This window comes from Centruroides vittatus, unplaced genomic scaffold (assembly GCF_030686945.1).
Source record: "Centruroides vittatus isolate TY-2023 unplaced genomic scaffold, ASM3068694v2 contig_1168, whole genome shotgun sequence".
NCBI classification, from domain to species: domain Eukaryota; kingdom Metazoa; phylum Arthropoda; class Arachnida; order Scorpiones; family Buthidae; genus Centruroides; species Centruroides vittatus.
Genome location: NW_027120749.1, coordinates 1,240,715 through 1,247,417, shown reverse-complemented (window position 1 = coordinate 1,247,417; position 6,703 = coordinate 1,240,715). Strand labels below are relative to the sequence as shown.

Sequence of the window (6,703 nt, the reverse complement as noted above, 5' to 3'; positions counted from 1 at the left end):
TGTTCACATATTTACTGTACGTATAAGAAAGTTATGTAGTATAAAAAATAAAAAAATATTTGTAAATTATGATAATTTCCAATTATTTTTTTAACTTTAATAATAAATTTCTAAATTAGTATTGTTTTACACTTCTATGCTCTATCACTTGTTTAAGTTACATAATTTGCGTTAAGACTCCCTAAAAGCTGGGGGCTCTGGCACAAGCCATATTAGCCTTTATATAACGAAAATTTGCCACTTCTATAGCGAAAATTTGAGCTAATAATACTGTATCCAGATAATTTTAAATACAGATCTCTTCATTCCTACATTATAAAATTATATTTCTGTATAATCATATATATTTAGACGAATTTCACTACAAGCAATCGATACGTATAATTAATAGAATTTTTTATTTCACAATAGAATAGCTAACTGTTTTTATTTACAAAAATGAATTATTTATATGTACTTAGTAATGTTTCTGTAGTGAATATGAAATGCATGGATTTGTTTTGTGAGCGATTGCGGTCTCAATTTCATATTTCCTGACATCATTTTGAGTTTCTAAACGACGGGAGTACCAGCTAAATCTTTATTTTTTTAAAAATGTGCTTATTATATCAGTCTAAAGAAATTTTTAAACTATTATATCATATTAACCGGTATCACAAGATTATTTTGCATTCATTTTACCTTAGTATGATTAAAAGATCAGATTCTTCACAAGTATTTGTTAGAATTATTGTTCATTAATTGTTCTCAAACATACGTTTTATTGGCACGAAGAGAACACAATTATTATTACTATTATTACTATTATTATTATTATTTTTCCTTAAGGAAGTCTCTTGATTATTACAAGTTTGGACGACTTTGCAGTGAAAAATTCAAAGAAAACACTATACATTCAATGTATAATCATATTACGGTATCTTTGAAAGAAGAAAACTGACTGCTTTCCTTTGTAAAAGTTATCAAAAATAGAATAGTTCAAACTCTGTTGAAAATATTTAATTAACTAAAATTTAAAGGTTACATATGGTATAGCCTATATAATATAGACCTTACTAATGGGGGATTAAAAAATCTTGAAGTGGTTTTAATTATAGTAAAACGTTTCTGAATACAATAACTCATTGCTTATAAGGGCAAAAATTTCCAATAAACCTATTTTTAATAGAATAAATCTGAGATAAAAAAAAATATTCAAGATAATCGTAATACTGAAAAGAAGTTCTTCTTTTAAGTATTACGATTACTGAAAAGAAGTTCTTCTTTTCAAATTCTAACACAATTCAAGACTGAAAAATATACGAATGAAGAAAGAAAGCATTGAATGATCGTTTGAATCGTATAAAATTTCATCACTCAATCGTATTTCTCAGAGTTTCATATTGCACTTATAAGTTATAAACGCATAAATATATCAATGTGGTCTAACAAAAATAACATAATTTCAACGAACAGAAAATTTTTGTTCTATTACGTTAAAACACCAAGTCTATTCGATTCGTTGAGATAGAAAATTTATATAAAAACGTGCACTATCTGTTTTATTTTTTAGAATTTCTCATCGTAAAATTGATGAAATGACGTCAGATTGTCACAAACACGAAGAAATCCAGCATTTAACAATTGCCTTGTGTGGTAAATGACACTACACTATCTGAATTCACTGCCGTTTCAAGTTATTTTTGAACAAAATTGATAATTTAAAAATATGTAGGCCTATATATTACTGTTTAAAAAAAATTATGATTTTGATAACTGCTGTCCAAATAAATAAAACGTTTTTAAACTTTTATAAGTTATGATTTTATAAAATAAAATCTAAAAAAGGGCATATTTTGTTTGCATTCAAAATCTCAACAGTCTATAATTACTTTTCCTATTCCTACACACTACTAACATTATTAGAACAGAAATAAGTAAAAGTAATTTAGAATTTAAGCTCGATCCTCGGTAGTATAGTGGTTAGTATCCCCGCCTGTCACGCGGGAGACCGGGGTTCGATTCCCCGCCGGGGAGAATTTTTTTTTCTTCTCAGATCAAATGTAAAATGTTTCACTAAATTTCCTCAATAGCTTATCCTTCAATATTATCTTTCTAGAACATTTTCAAAAAGAAAATTAACATATAAATGATCAAATTTAAAGCATCGTCCCACAAAGTTTTTGACCTATTAAAACTAAAACAAATTTAATAAATATGAAATTTACAATTCTTCACTTCACTTTTAAATGAATTAGCCACAAAGATTTGTCGCTACTAAATTAGTCATTAAAAAACAACTGGCGTACAGTTTGGCACGAACAACACCGGTAAAACTCTAAAATTACTCCAGATTTCCTGCATGACAAAGATTCCTCCATTCAACGATTTCTTGGGGTTTTTTTACTGCAAGACTTCTACATTAATGTAGAAAAACTGCTAATAGATGTTGTTATGGGATCTGCTTGTATAATAAAGCAGAAATAGCCAAAAACTACGTTGACGTTGTCATTGAGCACGTATTATCTTTTATGATAATCTCATCATCAATTTAAACGTACTTGTTCAAAATTTCTAAGCGAAGATAAAAACAGAAATAGCTGTGTCCTTGAACTATATTGTAGGCTGTTTCATTTACGTTCGTTGACCGGGTGCACTAAAATTAATCGCAGAAGGTTTTATTACATTTATGGTGTTAATCAAAATCACTTTTACTTCTGTTCTAAATTTATAAGGAACCTTTATATCAAATACCTTTTTATATAAAAGGAATAATCGTTTCTCGGTCATAAAGGTTTTCGTATTATAATAAATATTTTGCTATAGTTCCACCCTATAATAAATCTTTATTCTACTTTAGTTTTAGACGTAGGCAGATTTACGGGGGGAAACTAACTATAGACTGCGTGAAACCGGTAATATTCTCCAAAGCTATTAAAATCCGTCTAGAGTTATTTTTTCTTAGATAAGGAATTCCATTTATATGTTCAATCGCTAGATAACTCGAATCCGATCGCCAATGTCCAGTATTAACTAACCAAAAAGCAAAATATTATAAATATCTTCTGGCAAGTAAAGACGTATCTCCAGATGACTGGACGTTTATTAGATAATACAGAAACAAGATATTCAATGCCTGAAACGATAGTAAAATTTTCATCAATAACTATATGTTTTTGGGCTGCAATCTGAAAAAAATTGTAGACCTATGAATTCCCACTGTCGTCCGTTGTCTGTCTTTCCATAATCTCGAGAATGTGTTACATAGATAAAAGTCAATACTAGATATAAAAAGTTTAGGAGCAGAAGCCGATTTAATTATATATTAACTTCCGTTTAGAACGGATCTCACGTGACTTCAATTCAAATTAATGTTGTCTCTCCCCTGCACATCATATTTTTCCTGTTAACAATGGAGTCATGCCACAACTTCTGCTCATCGTGCAGATGCTATACCCGGCCTCCGTCCGACATTTTCCAGAATAGTTCGTTGACATCCCAAAGAATGTCGCCAAACTATTCTGGAAAATGTCGATAAATATCAATATTGCCACCAACAAAATATTATATTATGACATCGAAAACGATAAAATTTAATTATAATAGAGAAAGTCTTAGCTCTAAGCATGAAAATTAATCAAGTGTTTCCAAAGATGAATAATGTTAACCATTTGTCTCTGGAAACGTTTAATATTAGGTGAACATTTTATAAAAAATAAATTGTTTTGACTGTTAATCTAATCTTTAAGAAATGTTACAAAAATGTCATTCAACACAGTACTATATTTTTCAAGCTTAATATGATCTATCTTTTAAATATGTAATCTTTTCAAAATATCAAATTTTATTTAAATAAAATAAAATAAATTAATAAATAACGAAGTTGGATAACACTTTTTTGTGTTATTTAAAATAATCACGCGTTCTATCAAGGACACGAACACAATTCAACAAATAAATGTGCAATATCCCATCTTCAATCCAAAGTATAATCTTATCTACTCCCTATATCAAGGGTGGGCTAAATGTGGAATACCAACGAATAGAATATAATAGAATACAATTTTATCGATAAGAGCGATACTAAATAAAAATGCAATAAAGATATAAACACAATCAACTCTTACAGTAGTAATAATAAGTATTAAGAAAATGAAACAAACAACCTATTTCCAAGACACCTCTACACAATATACTGACTTGCGAGCAGAATTGCCAAATTTAGCGGAAAATTGTCTAGCCGCTAGATCAAATAACACGCTCCCAAAAATTTCGGTTGGCTCGTGAGAAAATTTCTCATCACAGATTCGGAATGCTGCGGTGTATCAAAAAACAAGTTTAAAATTCACATATTTTTTGACTTCGCGGCGGCATCGGAAATCGTTGAATCGCCACGAAAATTTTGAACAAGTGGACAAAGCCCAAGAAGCGAGCGAGCGAAACGAGCGGGGGTCGAAGCTCCAAATAATTATAAATTTATTTACAGCATTAAAATATAAAAAATAATGGCAAGTACTGTACATATTTTTCTATTGTTTTATTAAAGACTCGATCATCATTCATTTATCTAAAAAATTATTTTACGAAAAAAATTTAACAACTTCTCGCGTCACTGGAGTATACTTTTTTCGGGCTGAAATTTTCAAAAACTGTAAATCTATAAATTCCACTGCCATGGTCTGTATGACTATCCTTCCTTATTCTCGAAAACGGAGTTAGATAGATACATGTCGAGACCAGATATGGAAACCTTAGGAGTAAGAGATCCCGATTAATTATATACGAACTTCTAGTTTCACACCAGACGTCACGTGATTTCAAGTCAAAAATCCCCCCCCCGAAACGGAGAGCTAGATGACCGGCATCACTCTACTGTTAACAGGAAAAGTATAATGTACAGTACAGAGGAAAGACACTACTAAAGTTGAGAGCATTGTGACGATGTCACGGTTAATAATTGCTCATTCCGGAGTCCCATTCAGAAAACCCGCAGCTCCTCGCCAAGATTCTCAATTTGAACATTTTTAAAACTTCCAAATTTATCTTTACAAGTTTGTTTTGTTTTGTTTTTTTTTGACTTGTTTGAGTCTAAAATTCATTGTTTTAACTATCAAACTATCTCTATAGATCCAGTCTTTATCTCGTATTTGAAGCGTTTAACAAACACCGCATGTAAATTCTAAGCTGAAAACTTTTGGCAAACCACGTTTTTGTATTTACACCGAATTACAGAAAAATTCTACCAAAATCTTAATTCGATAGTTTCGATTTTCTCGTCTAATCCCGCCTTTTTGTGTTCTGAATTTTTCAACGGAAGTTTATAGATAATGAATAAAATACTTTTTGTGATTATCAGATTTATCGTTTATGGATAGAACTAAAGAAACATTTTAATCACGTGACATTTTCTAGTCACCATTTGTAGTTTTTTTAATTTTTAATAACGTTATCAAGGCTATTTCTAATAATAAAATTACCGGTTGGTCCTGACAATATTCTATCGATTTATTTTTATCATCAGTATTAACCTATCGTCACTAGTCGTCTTTCTCACCTTTTCCCAGATCTTGAAATTTAGCTGTGTGCACGGAAGTCCGCAGAGGGCAAACGGGGCACTTCCCCTCCCGAGATTGAGTAAAATGTTCCAAATTATAATCGTAACCGAGTGCCCTTAATATGAGTAAATGAGCAGTCATTTCGATTAAAGAAAAACTTGAAATTTGTTTACACAAAGAGAAATTTCCAAATGCTAGTCAACAAAAAATAGCAGAATATTTTTCTTTTTTTGTGGAAGAAAACAATCAGTCGCAGAAAGAAAAAACAAAGTGGCTGCAAGAGCCTTCCTCTAAGGCATTGTATCTTAAGATCTGCTAAACATGAGAATCTTGCAGATGCCCTGCCCTAGTAATGTGGATTAGCCAAGTTAATGTCAAGCATGGAATTGTAACAGAAGCTGTAATCATAGATAAAGCAAAAGAATTTGGATGAAAGATGGAAATTATAAACTTCCAATATAGCATGATTGGTTGGCATGATTCAAGAAGTGTCATGGATTTTCACACCATATGAATCAGCTGAAGTGGATGATCAAGTTGTATCAGATGCTCGTGAAACATTGACATGATTGAACAGTATAAGTTGCAAAATATTTATAATATTGGATGAAAGTGGATTATATTACCGCATGAAGCTAGACAAGACAATTTCCTGTAACACCTGAAACAATCCAAAATTGCTAGAGCTACACAGGGTTAATTCCACCAGTTTATAGTCCATTACAGCAAAATCATATTGTAGAAGAGCTGATACATGTTTTGAACCAGTTTCAAGTAACAGCATCATTGGAAAATCCCTTAACTTTAGAAGAACGTTTAAACCTTGGTGACAATTTCCCAACTTTTCAAGAAATGAACATAGAAGAGATCCTGTAAACTGCAAATCACATCAAAAATTCTGATTCAGATGATGAGACTGAAAAAGTGCATTATCCACCATTTGCTAAAGAAGCAAAAGAAAGCATTAGAATAGTAAGTGCCTTCCTAGAAGCATACTTTGTTGATTCTAATGTAATGTTTAATGTTTATGCCATAAATGATATTATTGATGAAATCCTTGAGCATAAAAGAAGTCATTAATACCAGATTTCATCATCTCAAAATAAATAATGTGTTTTGTATTTACTTGTAGTGTGTGTACATTTTACTTCTACACTTCAACTCTCATT

The 6,703-nt window shown here is 30.8% G+C and overlaps 1 non-coding gene across 1 annotated transcript; it reads left to right on the top strand.

Annotated features, from left to right (window-relative positions):
- The first annotated feature begins 1,944 nt into the window (after positions 1-1,944).
- On the top strand, positions 1,945-2,016 carry TRNAD-GUC (transfer RNA aspartic acid (anticodon GUC)). The gene has a single exon. It is a non-coding gene; the product is annotated as a tRNA-Asp (tRNA).
- The last annotated feature ends 4,687 nt before the right edge of the window (positions 2,017-6,703 follow it).